Here is a 21,644-nt window from a genome sequence, read left to right as displayed (position 1 = left end):
GCCGGGGCTGCCGCCGCCCCCCGCCGCCCTCGGTCCTTTGTTGCACGGCGAACCCCCTCCCCCGGGGCCCCTCGGCCGCTCCTACCTTCGCCCCTCCAGCATCGGGCGGGCGGCGGGCGGCCCGCGCCGGCCTCCTGCGCTCCGGGCCGGGGCGCCGCCAGGGAGGATGCTCGCCGCCGCCCACCGGGAGCCCCTCCTGGCGCGCGGGCTCAGCTCGCACTCCGGCCGGGCTCGCGCCGCCCGGGCGGCCAGCGGCGGGAAGGCAGGAGGTGCTGACCGAGGCGGCCCGGCGCCGCCTGCGCGCCCCGCGGCCGAGCCGAGCGCGCCGAGCCGAGCGGAGCCGAGCGAGCGGCGGCGCCGGGAGGGAACAAAAGGGGCCGGCGCGGGCGGGCGCGGGCGGGCGGGGCCGACGCGGGGGCCGGCGCGCGAGGGTGGCCTCGCGGTTCTCGGGCCGCGGCTCCGCGCCGCAAGTGGGCGGGCGGGCGGAAAGTGCGGCGGATCCTCGTCCCCCTCCCGCGGCCGGGGTGTGGCCCCACCCACCCCAGCGCTGGGCGCCTATTGGCGCTCCAGTCGTGTTTCGTGAAACAGCATCCTTCAGGCTTGCTCTGCTCACCAGGATGCTGCAGACCATTGGGAGAGCTAGAAGCTGGGGGGAGGGATGGGAGGTTCCTGAAGTTTCCGGGAAGGCTTCCTGGAGGAGGTGACGTTGGACTGGACAGGAAGGGATGAGGAGGGGACAGTGTAGCCGAGGTCCGAACTCCAGGTCTTACTGAGCTGTCCTGGGACCAAAGCGGGTGCGGATAAATGAAACGGGTGTTTTGGTGATTTGTTCCCAGCGCGTCCTTGGAAAAAGTGGTACCCAAGATACAATGAACCCTGCACCCTCCTCCCCGGGGGCAGGATCTGTCTCCTGCGTATCACAGGATATCGCAGAGCTGCCCGGGCCCCCACGGATGGGGAGGCAGAGGCTAAGTGGCAGCCCAGGGATGAGAAGTAACCAAATCCCAACACCCGTAGGTGCCGGGGCTGTGGTTGACCTCTGTGCCTTTGTTTCCCCTTTTCTCCCCTTGATAAGCTAAGCTCCCAGACTTTGCCCTTGCTGGCTCTTCCAATAGTGCCCTCCCCCCTGCTCTGTTGAACAAATCGTCCATCCCCTTGGAAGCCCAGCTGGAATTCACCTCCATTTCCCTCGAGTGTGGAATGTGGGTGTGTTGGGGGAGGTGTGGTCCTCACAGTGAGTCGTCCCAGAGAGTAGCACCAGACTGTCTTGTTTGTATCCCCTAAGGCACCCAGCACAGTGCCTGGCTGAGGGTGGGACAGTCAGTTGAATGAATGAATTGTTGAATGAATGAATTTCCTAAGTTGCCATGACCATCCCTCCACTGCCTGGTGTCCATCATCTCTGAGAAATGAGTTAACCTCTGGAACTCAGGTCCCCACCTGTACACTGGGGATAGTATTCACTTCAGTTCAGCCAACATGTAAAGGTACAATGATGGAGGTGGGCACTGGGCCGCCCTGAGGAGGTCCCAGCTGGTGGGGACAGCCAGACCTGAAGATCAAGCTGGGAGAGGAGGGTGCAGAGTGAGCCTGGAGGAGAGCAGGCTTCCGGAGGAGGTGTCAACCTGATGGGAAGGGAGGGGATTTGAGGTGGAGAGGGCTGTGTTCAGGAAACGGGGAGCCGGTCGTTCCTCGTGGCTGGGATGGACGGCGGTCTGGTTGTTAAGAGAGAAGACCCAAGGCACAGTGCAGGGGTAAGAATCCATCACCCACCAGCTGATGGGCAGCACAGTCTGGGCCTCAGTTTCCCATCTATAAAATGGAGCCAGTAATAGACTACCTCTGAAGATTGTCAAGGTTCCATATGTCAATCTGTGAAGTGCTGAGAACAAACAGTGCCTAGACGCAGTTAGCATTCAAGAAATAAGAACTTTTTCTCAAAGAGCAAGGTCATAGAAGGACTTGAGTGGTATGAGGAGTGGGGTTTTCCCCCGTGAGGGGGTGACCTCTAAGAGTGCCTTCGATCCCTGCGGAGCAGAGGGAGCACAGAGAGCGGAGGGCGCGCCCTCTGCAGGTCGCTCTCTTCCTAGGCGTCTGCTACACTCCTCTCTCCCTGGGAATTAGTGGGTGGTGGCGGGGAGCCCAGGATGGCTGCGAAGGCCCTGGGGGTCCTGAAGATGGAAAGCAGGTGGGACCCAATCAGAAGCAATTCAGAATGTTCTCCTGGCCACTCGTGGGGGAGGGGGAACAGCAAAGGAGGTTCTTAAGGTTTTAGGGGCGCACACCCCTTTGAGACTGAAATCCGTGGAGCCCCTCCCCAGAAACATGCACTATGCTTACCCACATACATGTGTGCATACACACACGCACACACACACACACACACACACACACAGAGTTTTGCAGACAGGTTCCGGTAGTTCACAGACCCCTTGAAGTCCCTCCTGGTCTGTGCACCTGGGTTCTAGGGCAGGGGAGAGAGCTCAGAAAAGACAGCTGTAGGTGGGGTGTAGCAGAGGGTGTGTCACCCACCTGGGGATTTCTGACTGAACCAAATGGCGCCTGGGCCCTGGGGGCACCTCTCCCTTCTGTGACCCGGAGGCTTCTGGAACCAGGAAAACAGCCAAAGTTCCCAGGACCTCATCCCCTCAGCCCCTCAGGGGTGGACCAAGAAAGTTCTTCTTTGGAAACTAAGCCATCATTTTGTCCCTGCCCCTCCTTGCACAGAAGGGGAAACTGAGGTAAAAAAAAGGCAAGGATTTACCAGGCGCTGTGAGGCTCCTGAGCTCACCTGTGCCGTGCGGGCCCCTCCTGCCCTCTGCCCACCCCTGACCCCCAGGGCCCTGTCCCTCCCTGACAGCCCATGGTGTTATTCAGAGCAGCAGTGCATGTGTGGTCCCAGCTTCCCCTCACCTGCACTCAAGGGGCAGAGCCTCAGAGGGACGACCCACCCGAGAGGAGCCCCCTCCGCCCTGGCTGCTGCCAGGCTTATTCAGGTGAGACAGGTTGCGATTCTATCTTGTTGAGGTGTAGATTGGGTTTTCAGCTTCCTGCAGCCAACTGAATGCTGTAGATGTGGAGGGTGGAGCTGGGCGTGATGCCCGGGGCCTTAGGCCTGGGGATGGGGGGTAGGTGGGGAGGACGAGGGAGGGGGCTTCCCAGGCGACCTCTCACCCAGGCCTTTTGTCTCCACAGAAAGTGCTGGTTTGGCCATTTTCTTGCTGACACCAGCCTGCTGTGATGGCAGCCCCATAAGAGGGGGGTTTTCATGGAAAGAGTACGAATGACTGGGGGCCGGGCAGAGATCTCGGGGGCCTGTGGTATGGCAGCCACGGGAGAGGCCTGGCTGCCCTGCAGGTCGCTGCCTCTCTGAGATGCTTTCTATTGTTTATTTGTTTTTAGGACCAACTGGACAGCCACGTGATGGGTTATTTTATAGCCTCCGAATTGCTGTTTACAAGGCATTTGTAATAACATGGGAAACACTCTTGTGTTATGCCAATTAAAAATGCACGTCATGAAATGATGGACACGCATCTCAAAGTTGAGATGAAGCTGGTAACCGTGGTGGGCTTTGGGTGGGGTGTCCGTGGGACTTTCCTCTCCTCTTTTCTGCATTCTCCTGCAAGCAGCCTGTGTGAGTTTTAGAACAAAAGAAACTTACACCCAAAGCCATGGATTGTTGGGGTGTGTGTTTCTGTTAAAAACACAAAATAGGATGGTTTGGTGTTGTCTTGGCCTTGAGCTGGGAGTGACATCGCCATGGAGATATCGGCTGAGGCCTCACTCCGAAGGCCACACCCTGACTTTCAAATACTCAGACTCCGCCTGAGCCCAGTCGTGGCCCCTCCCTCTGGTTGGTGGAGCCCCTGGTGAGAGAGCCCAGGAAGGAAGCTCTCTGCTACTGGGTAACCCGGCGCTTCACCCTATTGGGGGTTTCAAGGTCCCGGGGGCTTTTCCCATGCAGCCTCTCTGATTTCCTAAGGGCTTGCAGAGTGAACAAAAGCTGGCATTTCTGAGGGTTTATTGTTACTGCATAAAATTGGGGTTCTGCCCTGGATCAAGGAGACAGATCTGAGAGCAATGTGCCCCTGCCTCCTCGCAGATAGATCTCACAAAATAAAGCTGACTTGTTTTCCCAAAAGCTGATGCTGTAATTAATCAGTTTTTTTATGCATGTTGGGTAGAACCCCAATTTTGTGCAGTAACATTATTATAGGGAAGGTCTCAAGCTAAGAACTTTGTACGGATGGCGGAAATAAACAGAGACCACTCAGATGAGAAGGATCAAAGGCAGTTTACTCAGAGCGTGCTGCAGCCAGGGCTTTAGCCGCCATCCCTGCGCTGGGCAGACTCTCAGGCGGGCGGGAGCGGGAGAGCTTCAGAGTGGGCAAAAGGGAAGGCACGGTAGCGATCGGAGGCTGCTGGCACAGGCAGCTGGAGGCGGGACGACTAGAAGCGGGATGGACACTATCTCTGTGATGGGCAAGGGGAACACATCTGCCCTTTTCCGGTTGGTCTTAAGTTGGAAGTGGATGCAAAAATTTGGGAAGCTGGCAGTTAATGACGGGGTCTTGGCCATCTGGGGCTGATTGCTTTAGGGGTTATCATTTGCCATCCTGGACTGGGGCTGCAGATCGTGGCTTGATTCTTTTTTTGTTGTTTTTTTGAGGAAGATGAGCTAACATCTACTGCCAGTCCTCCTCTTTTTTGCTGAGGAAGCCTGGCCCTGAGCTAACATCCGTGCCCATTTTCCTCCACTTTATATGTGGGATGCCTGCCACAGCATGGTGTGCCAGGCAGTGCCATGTCCGCACCCGGGATCCAAACCGGCGAACCCCGGGCCGCCAAAGCGGAATGTGTGAACTTAACCCCTGCGCCACAGGGCCGGCCTGGGTTGATTTTTTTTATCTATCGTCTGGCCGTCGTCCGTTTGTTTATCTAGTCTCTCGGTATTAACTCCTGTGATCCTCGACAACCACTCTAAGAGCTGGCGTGATTATTATGTCGTTTTAGAGGGGAGGAAACCACAGAGAGGTTAAAGGACGTTCCCAAGGTCGCACAGCTCGTGAATGCAAGGCTAGCCAGGCTGCCGGGCTTCAGAGCTGAGCTCTCTCCCACAGGCGAGGAGAGGGCAGGGAGATGCACCTTGAACTCCAATCCGAGCTCTGCCCCTGCCGCTCTATGACCTGGGGCAGGTGACGTGGGAGACCTGCCTCCTCCCCAGGGTGACTGAACTGAGTGACACGGGAGGAGATGCTGTACAGATGTGCCAGTTCCACGTGCACATGTTGAGTGCCCACGGTGTGCTGCGTTTATGGCCTACTGTATGCCAGGCACTGTTATAAGCACCTGAGATCCTATAAACTCATGTCATTCTCAGGACACCTGTGAGCAGGGCCTGTTACCTGCCCCCTCCACAGAGGAGGGTCCGAACGAAACTCGTCCAGCTTCACTCGGCAGGTAGGGAGCAGCTGTGTGGGAGCCGGGCTGCCCAGGGCCAGAGCCAGTGTCTTAATCCCTACGGTTCCTGCCTCTCAGATGAAGTGGTGGCCGTGAGTGGGCAGCAGGGCCGCTTGACAGTCTAGGTGATACCCAACCTCTTGGTCTCAGGTTTGTGTGCTTGATGTGCAGTAAGTCAAACACTGAGACGTCAGTGCTTGGAGACGGAGAAACTGTTATTCGAATTGGCCAAAACAAGGATGCTGGGGGATAGGTTCTCTCAAATCTGCCTTAAGAAAAGAAGAAAGCAGGGGGTGGCCCCGTGGCTGAGTGGTTAAGTTCTCACGCTCTGCTGCAGGTGGTCCAGTGTTTCGCTGGTTCGAATCCTGGGCACGGACATGGCACTGCTCATGAAACCACACTGAGGCAGCGTCCCACATGCCACAACTAGAAGGACCCACAGTGAAGAATATACGACTATGTACTGGGGGGCTTTGGGGAGAAAAAGGAAAAAAAATAAAATCTTTAAAAAAAAAAAACGAAGAAAGCAGGGGGTTTTACAGAGCTAAGGGGCTCGGCAGGAGGAGTTTTGGAGAAACGAAGGGGAAGTCTGTGTTTCTTTCACCTCAGATATGCCCCCGGGCAACCGGACTTCTGGGGTCATCTGGGGGCTGGTTCTCTGGTGGTCGTAGCCTCCTTAAAGGCATTCTTTTTCTTTTGCAAAACAAGCTCATAGGGGCCAGCCCCTGGTGTAGTGGTGGAGTTTGCAGCTCTGCTTCCGGGCCCCGGGTTGGCTGGTTCCGATCCTGGGCATGGATCTATGCACCACTTGTCAAGCCATGCTGTGCAGGAGTCCCACATATAAAGTAGAGGAAGATGGGCACCGATGTTAGCTCAGGCCTAATATTCCTCAAAAAAACCCCCAAAAACAACCAATCTCGTAAATCCTTGTGACCCTTGAGTCACCCCTCAGGTTAAACAATGAAACAGCAAATTAACAACGTTAACATCTGTTCATGTGTGTCTGGGTTGGGAACAAGGTCGAAGGGTCATCATGTTCTTATTGAACATTTACAGGAACCCTCAGGTACCGGCTTCACAGGTGACACCAATCCTCAGCTGAGGCCTGATCAGGTGGGTTGCTTCTCCGTGGGTGTCTCCCGAATGGGCTTCTTCCGCCGGGGGCCCTGGAAACGGGGTGACGCAGAGGGAGGAGGCCACCCCTCTGTGGTGGACAACACCCACGCTCACTGAGAGTGAGGTGGACACGTGTCACAAGACTTTGCTGCTGGGGTGGAAATCCTCGGGGAAGAGGCCTGAGGTGCTTGTGGCCTCCACCCCCCGGGGGTCACTTCCTCCTTGGGTCCTGAGCTGGGCTGCAGGTGTCCCGCCTCCTCTTGCCCAGGGAAGTCTCTAGAAGGTGCTGGCCACAGGACTCCTCTGTGGGCTCTCGGTTTCCAGCCTCCAGGCCTTCCTTCACAGCTGCTGTTCCTCATTTACCCCTCCTCTCCAGTCCCCACGTTTGCACATCTGTGTGTTGCGTCACTTGGCTGCGTGGTGACACACCCTGGAAGTAGGTTTGTTCCGTGTCTCCGAGAGCCTGGGGACGCTGCCAGTGCCTTTCTCCCCGGGACACTGCCTGCTGGGCCTGCTCCCTCCGGGGCTGCCTGCCCCTCACAAGGCTGCACTTTCTCAGGGGACGTCTCTTTGGGGTCTTTCGGGTCCTTCTGAGAAGTCACACCAGTCACCAGTGACCCCCGCCCAAACACAAAACCGGAGACTGACAAAATGTTACCAGGCTGTGATTTTACCAGGAAGAGACTCTGGGAAAATGACTGTTATTGCCATCATTTCCCATGAAGGAAGGACGTTTTAGCACTCAGTAAAGGTAAGAGCATCATTTTGGAATAAAGGACAACCCTTTAAATTAAATAAATCTGGCCTTCTGGAAAATTCTTGTTTTGTTCACCACTTTGCAGCTGATGAAGGAACGCTTGGTCCAGGTTGGCAGATGTTCCTGGAAGGTTTGGGAACCAGTGTCCTAAGGAGACTCACTCTGGCCTAGAGGCCCAGGTGGGTGACTTTCCTGGCCCCTCCCCCCCACCCCCAGGCTCTCGGCCACCTCGGCTTTCTGATAGACTTGCACTGCCCAGTCTGGCTTTTCTTGGACCAACACTTCCACGCCCTGCCCCCCACCTTCTGGGGCCCCCTAAGCCCTGGGTATCATTGTGCCCCCAGTGTCTGTAAGCCGGATGTTTGAGGAGAGGCTGGGAGGGCATTTGTCCAACACCTGTCACTTTTCAGCAAGGAAAGCTAAAGCACCATTAGATGAAGTACCATTAGGGAAGCCATCAGCCCTCCTAAAAACAGCAGCCTCCTTTCCCTACGGCTTACCCCTGCGGCTTCATCAATCATAAACTGCCCCTTCACTCCATGGATGTGGTCCACGTAAGTATAATATACAAAGTCAGAGCTCATATTCAAACTACTGGTGTCCTAGGAACAAAACCCCTTTTACTGCTTTTAAATCATTTAGCCCCTTTTCTGCCCAGTGTGTGGCTACAAAGTTACTTTGAAAACACACATACACAGATACATACATACACTATAAAGCAGAAAGAGCTCTGCTGAAGTTGGATGGGCAGGGTGCTCTGGGCTACGTCTAATTCTTTTTTTTTTTGAGGAAGATCAGCCCTGAGCTAACATCTGCTGTCAATCCTCCTCTTTTTGCTAAGAAAGACTGGCCCTGAGCTAACATCCATGCCCATCCTCCTCTACTTTATACGTGGGACGCTACCACAGCATGGCTTGTCAAGCAGTGCCATGTCCGCACCCAGGATACGAACCTGCAAACCCTGGGCTGCCAAAGCGGAACATGTGAACTTAACCACTGTGCCACCGGGCCAGCCCCAATGCCACATCTAATTCTTAATGTGGAGGGCCAAGGGTAGATTCCTGGGGAAGGTGACAGCCCAGATGTGTCTTGAAAGATAAGAGTGTGGCAGGCAGAGGGGGCAGCCTGAAGGTGATACTGGGAGGAACCTTGAAGAGCTCAGGCCACCAGAGCACCAGGGAGCCGGGGCTGAGATGAGGGTGGAGGGGCAGCAGGCCTCGGTCGGGGTGGGCCTCATGCAGCTGGGCTGTGGAGTTGGGCTTTTTTTCTAAGGGCAATAGGGAGCCCTGAAGGGTTCTAGGCAGGGGAGGGACATGAATTTTAGACCTGAAGCCTGGCTCCCCAGGCCACACAGGGCCAGTGTGGTGACGGGGGAGGAGCAAGGCGGCTGGGGAGGAGAGGCTGGGCAGTGGCCACGTGGACGGAGCCTGAAGCAAGTATGGTGGCTCAGCCACATGGCCTCAACTCCTGGCAGGGTGTGGGCTGAGAAAGAGCAAGTTGTTGAAGACAGGACCCTCACATTCTGGGCTCCCACCTCCTCCCAGCCAGAGGAGGGTCCCCAGCCACTGATGCCTACAGTTGGGGTGAAGGTGGATCTCAGCTGCCTGGGAAAAAGCTCCCAGTGGCCTGAGCGGTAATTAGCCCAGCTTGGCAGGGCCGGGGACAAGGACACACTTGTTCTTCCAAGCCTGCTGCCTTCTGTGAAATCTGCATTCTCCCCCTGCTCCTGGAGGGATGTGGTGTTAGAATCTCACACCCGCCCGGTGGCCCTCTGGAGGCTGCATCCGAAGGTGGTGCCGTAAAGAGGGATGATTCCGAGGGGTCCTCATCAGGGGTGGGGAGCACCCGGCCGGGCGTCCCTCCGGTCACGGTAACAGTGATGCCTGTACACCCTTCACTTGGGAGAAGTGGTGCTGGGAAGGAGGTGTGTGGTGGAAGAAAGAGGCACAGGCTCCGGAGGCCACAGACCTGGTGCGACCTCGAGCTGCATGCAGTGTACTAGCTGCATGACCCTGGATGAGGGACTCACATCCCAGTGTCCTTGTCTGCAAAATGGGAATGACAGGCTCTGCCTCCACACACGGGGACAGAGACCCAGTGAAAAGCCATCTGCGCTCTAACGGGGCCACGTCTAACCCTCAGCTGTGGGGCTCAGAAGAGGGCCCGTGTGCCAGGAAACTCAGGGCAGTGGGGCTCCTTCTGTGCAAAGCATTGTCACATGGTCCTTTCACGTTACTTGAGCCAGGAGAGGCAGAAGCAGAGATGTCAGCCCGGAGCGTCAGCTCTGATCAAAGACTGAGCAAGGAAGGGGGGGGCGGGTGCGTGAGCCTTCTTTGTCTTTGGCGGGAGGGAGGGTGTCTGTGAATGTCATCAGCGGCTGGCTCCTCTCCTCCAGCCTGGGAGAGCTGAAAGCAGCCTTTGCGCAAACCCTCCCTGGGGCCCTGGGCAGGAGACCTAAATGCCTCCTGCCTCGGTTTCCCCATCACACCACCGCTGCTCCTTTTTCTATTTTAGTCAAGCTCCGCTCCAGCACTCCTCACAAAGTCACAGGGCTGGGACCCTGCGTCAGCCGAGGGTGCTCCCAGTCTGCGCAGGAAGGATGCTGACAGGAGCCAGATCCCACAGCCCCTCCTGCATGATCCTCTTCCTCCCTGCAACCCTGTCCTCTCAGCAGACACTGAACTTGACATTCCTGAGACCCCGGAGGAGGTCAGAGGGGCTGCCACAAATCAAGAGGGTATTGATGAGGATCGAGGCTGCCCCTGTCCCAGGGGGAGAAGCCCTGCCCTACGTACCAATCTATATCATCCTCCAGGAAGCATAGGACATCCTGACTTGAGCCCATCTGATTCCTATCCAAAGTTATAGGACCACCCAATAACCAGATCCCACTTACACTGACACCATTTTAACAACTTTTTTTTTTTACATAATCGTTCTTTTGTCTTGTAAAGAGATAACTCACATACCTATGCCTTAAATTTAGCCCTACTGTCAACCCATGTTTGCAGCTCTTACTACCTGTGGGTCCTGTCTCCATGCTACTCCATGCTATTCTCTGAGTAAAAGAGCACTACTGCCAGACCTTGAGAGTCCAAGAAATCTTTCTGTCGACTCCTCGGCTCACCGAGCCCGCATCAGGTATCATCTGCAAGAGGCCACCCAGCATTGTCTCCCAAACAGCATCCTCCACCCAGTGAATCGCAGGGGCCCACCTGCCCACGGCGAGCCTGAGCTGCAGTCTCCCGAGTTTTCTGGCCACAAAGATGTCTGCCTGAGGCCCAGAGAAGAGAGCCAGGGGCCGGCTCAAGGCCACCTCTCCCCACAAGTCAGGTGCCCCAGGGACAGTTCCCCAGCAGGAAACTGCTTCACCCTCTGGCCCCTTTGCCCTGGGTTTGGAATCTGCACACTGACCCCCATGTGACTGACTCCCCAGTCACTGACTCCTCTCTGGAGCCTCCTGGAAACACCCAGACCAGGGTCACAGCAGGGCTTCGGGGCCAGGGTGGGGGTGGGGTGGTCTCTGGGTCAGGGTGAGGGTGGGATGCAGCAGGGGAGTCTTTGGGTGGGGGAGGAGTCTCTACATCAGGGTGGGGATGAGTGGTTGTGAGAAACAGAAAATGTGTATACTGGTCTCTATCTCCATTCCTGGCACAGAACTCCTAAAACTCCTGTGTGATAAGAGCACTAGGAGCATCTTTTGTTCTGATATTTGGTTTTTGACCCCAGTTCTTGACTCAGAGCTCCAAAATCCCTTGGAATTTCCTGCGTGAGAGGAGCATCTTCTGTCTAATGAGGTGACTCTTGGTGGGCTCCTGGGTGGGGGCTGGTCACCAGAAAGACCAAACCGTGATTAAAGGCTTGGAACGTGCAGCCCCACCCATCATCTTCTGGGAAGGGGAGAGGGGCTGGAAATGGAGTTAAGGATCCATCCCACTGACGTGGTGAAGCCTCTATAAAACCCCAGTAGTCAGGGGTGCGGAGAGCTTTCAGGTTGGTGAACACGTCCATGTGCCTGGAGGGTGCCGCACCCCAACTCCACGGGGACAGAAGCTCCTGTTCTTGGAACCTTCCAGACCTCGCCCTTGTATCCCTTCATCTGGCTGTTCATCTGTATCCTTTATCATATCCTTTATCATGTAATAAAACAGTGAACATAAATAAGTATTTCCCTGAGCTCTGTGAGCTGTTCTAGCAAATGACTGAACCCAAGGAGGGGGTCATGGGAACCTCCGATATGCAGTGGGTTGGTTCAGCCCAGGTGACAACCTGGACTTGTGACTGGCGTCTGAGGGGTGGGGAGACAGAGGCAGTCTTGGGGGACTGAGCCCTTAACCTGTGGGGTCCACACTAACTCTGGGTAGATAGTGTCAGAATGGAATTATTATTTTTTTTCTAAAGATTTTATTCTTTTCCTTTTCCTCCCCAAAGACCCCCGGTAAATAGTTGTATATTCTTAGTTGTGGCATGTGGGATGCCACCTCAGTGTGGCCTGACAAGTGGTGCCATGTCCGCACCCAGGATCCGAACCTGAGAAACCCCAGGCCACCACAGTGGAGCGCATGAACTTAACCACTCAGCCACGGGGCCGGCCCCTCAGAATTGAATTAAATTCTAGGACACCTGGCTGGTGTGGCAAAGAATTGCTTGGTGTGGAAAACGCACACACCTGGCTTCAGAAGAGAAGGAAAGCATCATGTGTGAGTGAGGGAGACGCAGAGGGAACTGTTCCTACAGTGGGGGCGGGGTCTGAGGGTCAGCGTGGGGCTAGGATGGGGGCCTCTGGATCAGGGTGGGGCCAGGGGTGGAATCCTGGGCTCTGCCCCCAACTCCCTGTGTGACTTTGGGCAGGTTGCTACCCCCACCACTCTGGTCCTTGGTTCATAAGATGGTTGGGTAGGGAGGTGTGTGGGAAATGCTTTTGGTTTTGATTATAAAATATCACTCATCTAAAGCACATCTATAGGCAACTTAAAGAAAAGAGAAAGAACGCCTATGTTAAGCACACCTGGCTTAAGAAATAACGTTCCCAGGACCTTTGAAGCCCCTACAGGCACTGCCCCATCCTGTCCCCTCCCCAGAGGTAACCGCTTTCTCAAATTTGGTTTTCCTCCTTTGCTTTGCTTTGCTTTCTATGTACAAACCCCTCGGACAATGCTGTGTTCGTTCTGCACGTCCACGGAACCGAGCTCCAGGCATTCTGAGAGTCGCCTGCACTGCCCAGCACGTCGTCGGGGACCCGTCCACATAGACGAGGGCACACAGGGTTCCGCGTGTGCCGTCCCTCAGCGTACTCACCCTGTCTCCTGTTGATGCAACTTTGGGTTGTTTCTACTTTGGGGTCTTCCTCGGTTTTGATCTATTTTTGCTGTTTTGCCCCCGCCTCGTGGTGCTCGTTGCACCGCTGTCTCCCGGTTGCACATCTTGGAGAAATTACCGAGTCGGGGGGACATGTGCCTTCACCTTCCTGCACAACATCAAAGTTACTCCCAAGGGGTTCTTCCTATGTCCATTCCCACAGCAGAAGATAAGTGCTTTCTGTCCGGTATCCATGATGACACTTTGTTTCCTCAGATCTTTTCATTTTTGCTGGTCCAGTCATTGTGAAAAACAAAACCAGACAAACCACCAAAATCTGACAACGAATGGGGTCGGGCTTCTTGCAGAAGCTTGCGGGTTGTGACTCTCTTCTGTGAACGCTTATCCGTGCACTCGCCCACTTTCTTTTGGGTGGTTTGCTTTTTTCTTGATGATTTGCAGGATTATTTACTTATCCGAGGTACAATTCCTTCATCAGTTGCAAGAACTGCCAAGACCTCTTCCGGTTTGTGGCTTGCCATTTGACTTTGTGTATCGTGTCTGGGAATGGCCAGAAGTTTTTACTATTAATGTACTCAAATTGATCATCTTTTTCTTTGGTGCCATTGACTTTTTAGCAACATGGCTCTTTGTCCAAAAGAAGCCACATATGGATCCCAACATAGAATGCCCTCCCCCTTACAGGGCCAATTTTTTTCCTTAAAGAAAATTTCTTGGGCAAATTATCATAAACCAAAGACCTCATGGCCATGGAGATTAATGTTACACATTTTCAGTAGTTAATAAAATAAACATATAGTGCTCAGTGCTTTAATAATTGAATCTTTTGCAACAAGAACAAAACCCAGAAAGGTTAAGAGAAACAAAATCAGTGACAGTATGGCAAACGCCACCCAAGGGTGCCAGTGCACGGTCACAACCTGGTCAGCACACGCTGCGAGGCCGGGCTCCAGGATGGCTCTCCTCTGTAGCCGCTTTTTTATTCTTCCAGATAAAATTAAGTTGATTCCCTTTACAAAATGATTCTTTGCTTTGCAAAGTAATTTCAGAATATTGGTAAATAACAAGTTCTGGTTATGCACTTAAAATGCAGATATATTTTTAATCTAAGTTTCCAAGGAAAGTAACTTAGTAAAGCTTAGTACTTGCCTTAAATAACCAATGTAGAGACAACACCAAATTCACAGTATTTGGAATGTTATAGGACCTTGGAATATTTCAATCCAATTTCCTCATTTTATGAAAGAGGGAACTTCTGGAAAGATCCAGCTTCTGGAGATCTCGAGATGGGGAAACCCACAGCAGGCTTCCAGAAGATGAAGAGCTGCCTGGAAGCAGAGGGACGTAGGAAGTGAAGCCCCTCCACTTAGATAGGCTGCTCACACGTGGACGGCTGCACGCAGCCGGCTCAGTCTGAGACCTAGATCCAGGGACCAGTCCCTGCGGGTGCCTGACCTCCTGCCCCCTGGGCCCTGCTCGTGGGCCTGGCTTGGCAGGCCATCTGTGCCCAGTGCCCTTTGAGCCTGCCCTGCCTCACCTCCTCGACCTTCCCAGCAGCAGCGGGGCCCCAGCAGGAGGTGAGGGTCCCTGCCAGCACCCCCTTGACTTGCCTTCCACCTGGGTCACATCCCAGCTGTCTGCTAAAAATGGATGTGGCCATTTGTCCTCTAGCCCGATGGCTCAGCTTCCCTGTGATGCTTGCCTGGATGGGGGCCTGTGGAGGGTGGCGAGGGCACTGCCCCACGGGCCCCCCCAGCTTTTCAGCCTTGAGGCCTGAGCCCAAGGAGCCCGGGCCTGGGAAAGAATCCATGAATCCTGCTTCCCCAGGAAGCCCCCTCCCATGGCTGTTGCTGGTTCTTCAGAATACTCCTTCCTGCTCTTTCCTACCGTCCAACCACACTGGGGCCACAGACACTCGGGCCCCTTCATCCCTGTTCCTCCTTTTTTTTGCTTCATGTAGGAGATGAAATGACACCTCAGACCTGGTCCCGGATGTTACCCAACCAAGTTTGTTTTGCCGGCTGCATGATTACCACACTCACCGAGCCACCGAGTTTGCAAAGAGAAAGGATTTCATCACAAGACAGGCAAGCGAGGAGACAGGAAAATCAATCTCGGATGGCCTCCCTGAAAATAGGGACTCAGGGATATTTATGGGGCAGGGGGCAAGGATGTCTGAAGTGCGGGGATAGATGACTGGAGGTGAGGAGAGTGAGGTAATTGACGTTCTGCGCAGGCATAGTCCAGCTTCATGGCTCCTCACAGGACACATGTTCACAAGATGGCCGCATCACCAGGATTTGAGGGTGGGGTTTTCAGCTCCTTGACATCAAAAAGGTCACTTGCTGAGCACTTGCCCTGACCCGGCTGATGGATTGGTGGTCTCAACCGGCCTGAACTGGACAAAGGGCCTCAGTTCTCAAAAAATCACTCAATTCCTCAGTTGCTAAGATGGTCAGTTGAACTGGTCCTGGAGGGCCGCATCTACATGGGTACTTCCTGGGAAAGCAGACACACAGGAGGGCTGGGGTGTCTGTCTAGAGAGAGGCTGTAAGGCCAAGCAGCGCAGCCTCTGGGGACCATCAGCCACCCTTAGAATCCTAGTCCTGCCGCTTACTGTCTGTGTGACCTTAGACAATGACCTTCGCTGCTCTGTGCCTCAGTTTCCCTCTCTGGGGGAGCAAAATGAGACGGTGTTTTCTCTAGGGCTCTTCACATAGTTCCTGGTGCCCTGTAAGTACTTGTAGGGGTCGGTAATTATGCTCTCACAGAGCAGGATTGCCAGGGCTTTGCACACGGACCGGGCTCCCCGGGAGAGAGTGACTCCAGTGCCTGTCATAGCAAGGGCCAACCCAGCCCCAGCCAGGCGGGCTCTCCAGAGACGGACGCCCCCAGGCTGACTCATCCCACCCACAGCCCTGAGGTCTGCGCTCCTTCTCCTTCTCTCCCCTGCCCTGGCTTCAGCTCGGATGTTGCCCGCCCCCCACCCTGACTCCCACCCCAGAGGGAGGGCAGATCTAGCCCACCTCGAGCCCCTTCCTCTCTCCCCTCAGCCCAGGGTGAGGTGCGCACAGCCCGGTCTCTGGCAGGACTAACTCTAGTGGAGTCCAGATGGTCCATCCAAGCCGGGAATGTTCAACTTCCTGTTTTGTTTTCCGCCGGCAGTTCTAAACCAGAACTTTCTTTCCCATAAAAAGTATTTCTTCAGGTTACTGACTCTGTCACGCCAGTCTGAAAACCAGGGAAATTTGAGACAGTTTTTATTTGGATCAAAATTAAAATGAAGACCTGCCCAAGGAAGCAGCGGAGGTTTAAAGACCTGGGCTGGCCCGGGATGGGGTTCAAGGCCCCCCTGAGGCACTAGCCGGCTGCCTGGCTTGGGGCAAGGGGCTCAGGGCCTCACTCAGTTCCCTCCGGCTTAAACAGGAGTAAAGACTTCTTCACTAACGGCTTGTAGAGATTAAACAAAGTGTTGCAGGAAACGGTTTCTAGCACACAGCCCCGTGTAGGAAAACACTCGAGGTCTACAGAAACAAAACGTCTCCGGAGCCCACGTCCCACCGAGATTTCAGAGCCCGGTCAGACCAGAGAGCAGGACGAAGTGAGAAGGAAAAATTCACGAGACAAAATTCAGGTGGAAAAAATTTGTTTTTACCTTTGGTGTCTATTTTTTTTAAATTACTTTATTGAGGTCATATTGGCTTATAGCATTGTGTAAATTTCAGGCGTACATTATTCCATTTCAGTTTCTGTATAGCCTGCATCGTGTTCACCACCAATAGTCTAGTTTTTATCTGTCACCATACGTGTCCGCCCCTTTACCCCTTCCATCGTCTCCTACCCCCTTCCCCTCTGGTAACCACTAAGCTGTTCTCCTTATCTAGGTGTGAAAATTTTTTTTTTTTTATTAATGTTATGATAGATTACAACCTTGTGAGATTTCAGTTGTACATTATTGTTAGTCATGTTGTGAGTACACTTCTTCCCCCTTTGTGCCCTCCCCCCACGCCCCCTTTTCCCTGGTAACCACCGATCAGATCTCCTTGTCAATATGTTAACTTCCACCTATGAGTGGAGTCATATAGAGTTTGTCTTTCTCTGACTGGCTTATTTCGATGAACATAATACCCTCGAGGTCCATCCACGTTGCTGCGAATGGGCCAATTTTGTCTTTTTTATCGCTGAGTAGTATTCCATTGTGTATATATACCATATCTTCTTTATCCAATCATCAGTTTCTGGGCATGTAGGTTGGTTCCACGTCTTGGCTATTGTAAATAATGCTGCGATGAACATAGGGGTGCAAGGGACTCTTGGGATTTCTGATTTCAGGTTCTTAGGATAGATACCCAGTAATGGGATGGCTGGGTCATAGGGTATTTCTATTTTTAACTTTTTGAGAAATCTCCATACTGTTTTCCATAGTAGCTGTACCAGTTTGCATTCCCACCAACAGTGTATGAGGGTTCCTTTTTCTCCACAACCTCTCCAACATTTGTCGCTCTTGGTTTTGGATATTTTTGCCAATCTAACGGGTGTAAGGTGGTATCTTAGTGTAGTTTTGATTTGCATTTCCCTGATGATTAGCGATGATGAACATCTTTTCATGTGTCTATTGGCCATATTTATATCTTCTTTTGAGAAATGTCTGTTCATGTCCTCTGCCCATTTTTTGATCGGGTTGTTTGTTTTTTTGTTGTTAAGCCGTGTGAGTTCTTTGTATATTATGGAGATTAACCCTTTGTTGGATAAGTGGCTTGTAAATATTTTTTCCCAATTAGTGAGCTGTTTTTTTGTTTCAATCCTGTTTTCCCTTGCCTTAAAGAAGCTCTTTATTTTTTTTTATTAATGTTATGATAGATTACAACCTTGTGAGATTTCAGTTGTACATTATTGTTAGTCAGAAAATTTTTTTTAAAAAGAAAGCGAGAGAGAAAAAAAACTGTGAGGCTCAAAGAAGCAAGTCCAGGCACCAAGCTGCATCCTTCTATAATTGTAATTAAAGAAGAATTTTGTGTCGTTTTCCAGGAATTTTCCACGTCTTTGGAAGAACCACGATTTGGACAAAGAATGTGAAATATTCACCAACCTATAAGACCACCATGACTCATGGGGAATTTTCTGTGGGAACTTAAAAAAATGGATGTGATGCATATTGCTAAGAGAAAGAAGCCACTCTGAGAAGGCTACCTACTATAGGATGCCAACTGTATAACACCCTGGGAAAGGTCTAACCAGGGAGAAAGTAAAAAGATTAGTGGTTGCCTGGGGCTGGTGGGGGAGGGAAGGCAGAAGGAGTGAATGGGGGAGCACAGGTGATTTTTCGGGTACTATAATGGTGGATACAGGACATTATGCATTTGTCAAAACCCATAAAACTGTTTAACATAAAGTGTGAACTTAGGGGCTGGCCCAGAGGCATAGTAGCTAAGTTCGGATGCTCTGCTTCAGCAGCCAGGGCTTCACTGGTTTGGATCCCTGGTGCAGACCTATACCCCATTCATTAAGCCATACTGTGGTGGCGTCCCACATACAAAATAGAGGAAGACTGGCACAGGTGTTAGCTCAGGGCCAATCTTCCTCACCAAAAAAAAGAAAGAAAGAAAAAAGAGTGAACTTAATGTAAACTATGGACTTTAATTAATAATACTGTATCAATATTTGTTCACTAATTGTCATAAATGTACCACATTCATGTAAGATGTTAATAATAGGGGGAACTGTGTGCCAGGAAAGGGGATAGATATATGGGAATTCTCTATTATCTACTTAATTTTCTGTAAATCCAAAACTGTTCTGAAAATACAGTCTATTAATTTAAATATTTTGCACTTGCAGGAAGTGTGATGCAGTGGAAAGAATGTTGGATCAGGTGACATGGAACCCTGACAGGTCATCACCAATAGCCAAGTGGCCCTGGGCAAGCCCTCGTCCTCTGAGCCTTGTTTCCTCATCTTTGAAAGGAGGGGGTCAAGCTACGTCATTGCTCAACTGTGAAACGCTCTGACTCTACTAGAACATTTCGGAAGGATGAACTAGTGAAAGTCAGAGCTTCTCAGGAAACAGCCCTGTGACTAAAGCTCGGGGAATGTGCCCTGCAAGCAGTTTAGTTCAGGAACACCAGAGAGTATAGAAAATGCCAAATCTCCCGGCCCGGGTCACCTTGACCGGCTAATTCCAATTTCCTCCAAATATCACTCGGGAGGCAACAGCAACCGAAACACTAAACCGCCTCTGGTCCCCACCAGCTGGTGGGGGTTTCTTCCCTTCTTGGCTCGACCTAGGAACTCATATTTTATTCATGAAAACGGAGGCCCTGGGAGGCCTCGGCATAAACAGGATGTAAATATTTTCGGGTGGTGGGGGAGAGGTGGTACTTGAACAGAGGCTGTACAAAGTGGGGACCTCCAGGACAATGCTCACTTGGGGCCCGCCCACCTGCATCTCCTCTGTAGCTTGGGGAGGGGGGCATGTGCAGGCTGTACCCCAGATGGAGATGGATTTGGGACTTCAGTGCCCTCCAAGTGAGTCTGGCTGTTGCCTAACCTTCTGCTGCATCCCATTTGCCTGTTCGTTGGGGACCCTTCATCCCCCTTCCTCAGCCTGAGACTTCGATTTCTGGCTCTTGCAGAAGTGCCCGGCCTGTCTCCAGCCCCTCCCCTCCCCTTCCGCACCTGGCCACTCCTGTTTCAGCTGTGTGGAGTTCCCCGCCATCCCCAAACGGGCCCTTCTCACGGTGCTGTCCCTTTCCTTATCTCCAGTTGCTCCGCCTGGCATGAACTTCCCTCTGAGCTCTTCCACTGGTCTCTAAGACCCCTCCAGATCTTTGCAGGGGCCACATCCTTTCTGGAACCCCGGCCACCTCATCTCTTGGGCTCTCCAAGGAGAATAACTCCTGCTCAGCTATCAGGGCCTAGCCTGGGTGTCACTTCCTCCAGGAGACTGTCCCTGATGCTTCCCACTCCAAATCTGGGTTCAAAGTCTCCCCTCCCCCCACCCACGGCCTGAGCTGAAGCCCTTCCTCGTATCCCACACTGATAGGGCCCAGACTCTTCGGTCCTGTTCACTAAATAAATACTTTTTGAATAAAGGAATGGATGGACGGATGGATAAATGGATGAAGACGTGACTCAATTAACACCTGTGTCTGTGGCCATGTCTGTTGCCACCACCCCCGGATGGAACCCTACACTTCGGCGCATCTGCTCCAAGGACATCAGACCCTGTCTTTTAGTGCCTTACACACACTCCGCCAGCCTTTTGTTTCTGCTTGTCTCTCCCCCGAACCCCACCACACAGCCTGTGCCCTGTATCACCGCACCGAGGACATTTCCTGGAAAATAATAAATTTCAGTCTTGGTGGAATCTTGCAGGGTATCTAGGATTTTCAAAGTTACACCCTGCACCGCACAGCCTCAGGCATGAGGAAAACATTTCCATCTGTGAGACACACCTTCCTGGAATTGACACCCTGGGGCTTCCCAAAGAATGTGGAGAGCGTGTGCGCGCCGGAGTGGGCATGCTGGGACTAAGCTTTGTTTAAAATGTTCATGACTCCTTCCTCACATGAGACCTACGCTCGGCTATTTCTGGGATCTGGGAAAACGTAAAACACACCCCCAAAATCAGAGCACCAGCCGGCCAGACTGGACCCGGGTGAACCAGCCCATTTGCAGTGGCAGTGGCATTGAAGTGGTGGACCTCATGTTGAGAAATAATGTCCCGGGGAGATTGCTATTGAAAGAAACGTCAGAGTGCTTAGAGGAGGTTTTTAAAATGCAGTTAATCAACTCCTGAGTGATCCTGTGTGGACACGTAGTCTTTCAGGATAGGACTTGGCTTAAAGTGGGCTCACTGATCCAGCGGTCTAAAGATCCCACACCACAGAAAACCCAACAGGAAGCCGAAAACCCCACACCCACAGAGCAGCCCCAAGGGCCTGCCCTGGCTCTCCCGGGCCTCTGGGAGGGCACCCACAGCCCCGCTCGCGCTGCTGACATTACACGTACAGACGCTAGAGCAGAGGGTCAGCCCTGCCACAGGCCCAGGCGCATCAGGAACCCCAGGGTGGGCCCGCCTCAGCGTGGGCGTAAAGCTCTCCAGGGGGCTGTGCGTCCAGGCTTGAGGACCCTCCCGAGACTCTGCGTTTGCAACCTACTCCAGCCGATGCCATGCTGCCAGTCCCTGGACCACACCTGAAGTGGCAGGGCTTTAGATAGAATATTTTTTACTTGAAAAAAGTGTTTAGGACACAAGTACTTCACAAATAATTTGTGTTGTAGAAGATGAAAACTAACAGAAAAGCACAGAGTGAGCCATCGGAGGAAGTTTCCATCCTCCCCTTGACCAGCACGGTCCTCCCAGAGGGGAACACCGAGAACGTGGTGCTCAGGCAGAGATAAAGTTTCTTCTTGAGTACTTTGAATTATGCTTTTTCTGTGACTACATAGATGGTCTTCATTTTGGGGGCACTGTATAGTATGAAAATACTATAATTTACCTACCCATTCCACTAGCGATGGACATTTCTGTCATTTCCTGTCTTCCCACATTGTAAGCTGCTGCAACGAATATCCTAGCGTGTATATCTTTGTGCACATGTGTAAGCATTTCTGTAAGACAAGTTTCTAGAAGCAAATTCTAGGTCAAAGAATGTATACTTCTAAAGTGTTGCTAGAAACTGACAAATTGCTCTCCAAAAGGGATTTACGATTGGTACAGAACAGAAAAACAGGCAGACAGACAAGCCACAGAAGAGAAATGTAAAAGGTCGGCACACGTATTAAAATGTGCTTATCAAGAAAACGAAAATTAAAGAAAAAGAAAATTAAAACAGCAACTATATATACACACGTTATATATTATACAAGTATATTACATCATATGCATATGTATATTTATATATTTGCACACCAACAAAAAAACACTTGCACCTCCATCTCTCATCCACCTAATGCAAAAGTGTAGTGATGTTGACACGGCTGGTGGC

The 21,644-nt window shown here is 52.5% G+C and overlaps 1 protein-coding gene and 1 long non-coding RNA gene across 11 annotated transcripts in view; one reads left to right on the top strand and one right to left on the bottom strand.

Annotated features, from left to right (window-relative positions):
• The window catches only part of CLIP2 (CAP-Gly domain containing linker protein 2), a 77,862-nt gene extending 77,638 nt beyond the window's left edge, over nt 1-224 (bottom strand). For both annotated transcript variants that reach the window (XM_014856728.3, XM_014856729.3), the window contains exon 1: nt 86-224. The gene's annotated coding sequence lies outside the window, so the exon portion shown is untranslated. The remainder of the gene's footprint in view (nt 1-85) is intronic.
• Nucleotides 225-6,835: 6,611 nt separating this feature from the next.
• On the top strand, nt 6,836-21,415 carry LOC106840987 (uncharacterized). 9 transcript variants are annotated; one of them, XR_011494162.1, is made up of 5 exons: nt 6,836-7,330; nt 7,422-7,515; nt 10,348-12,419; nt 14,616-16,289; nt 17,684-21,415. It is a non-coding gene; the product is annotated as an uncharacterized lncRNA (long non-coding RNA). The 9 variants fall into 9 exon arrangements; XR_011494161.1 differs by having other exon boundaries at nt 10,348-16,289; nt 17,684-19,179; nt 19,747-21,415; XR_011494160.1 differs by having other exon boundaries at nt 10,348-10,477; nt 11,066-16,289; nt 17,684-21,414.
• Nucleotides 21,416-21,644: the final 229 nt, after the last annotated feature.

The sequence above is a fragment of the Equus asinus genome, chromosome 14 (assembly GCF_041296235.1).
Source record: "Equus asinus isolate D_3611 breed Donkey chromosome 14, EquAss-T2T_v2, whole genome shotgun sequence".
Lineage (NCBI taxonomy): Eukaryota > Metazoa > Chordata > Mammalia > Perissodactyla > Equidae > Equus > Equus asinus.
The sequence above is the reverse complement of the archived record's forward strand: the minus strand, read 5'-3'. Positions and strand labels throughout refer to the sequence as shown.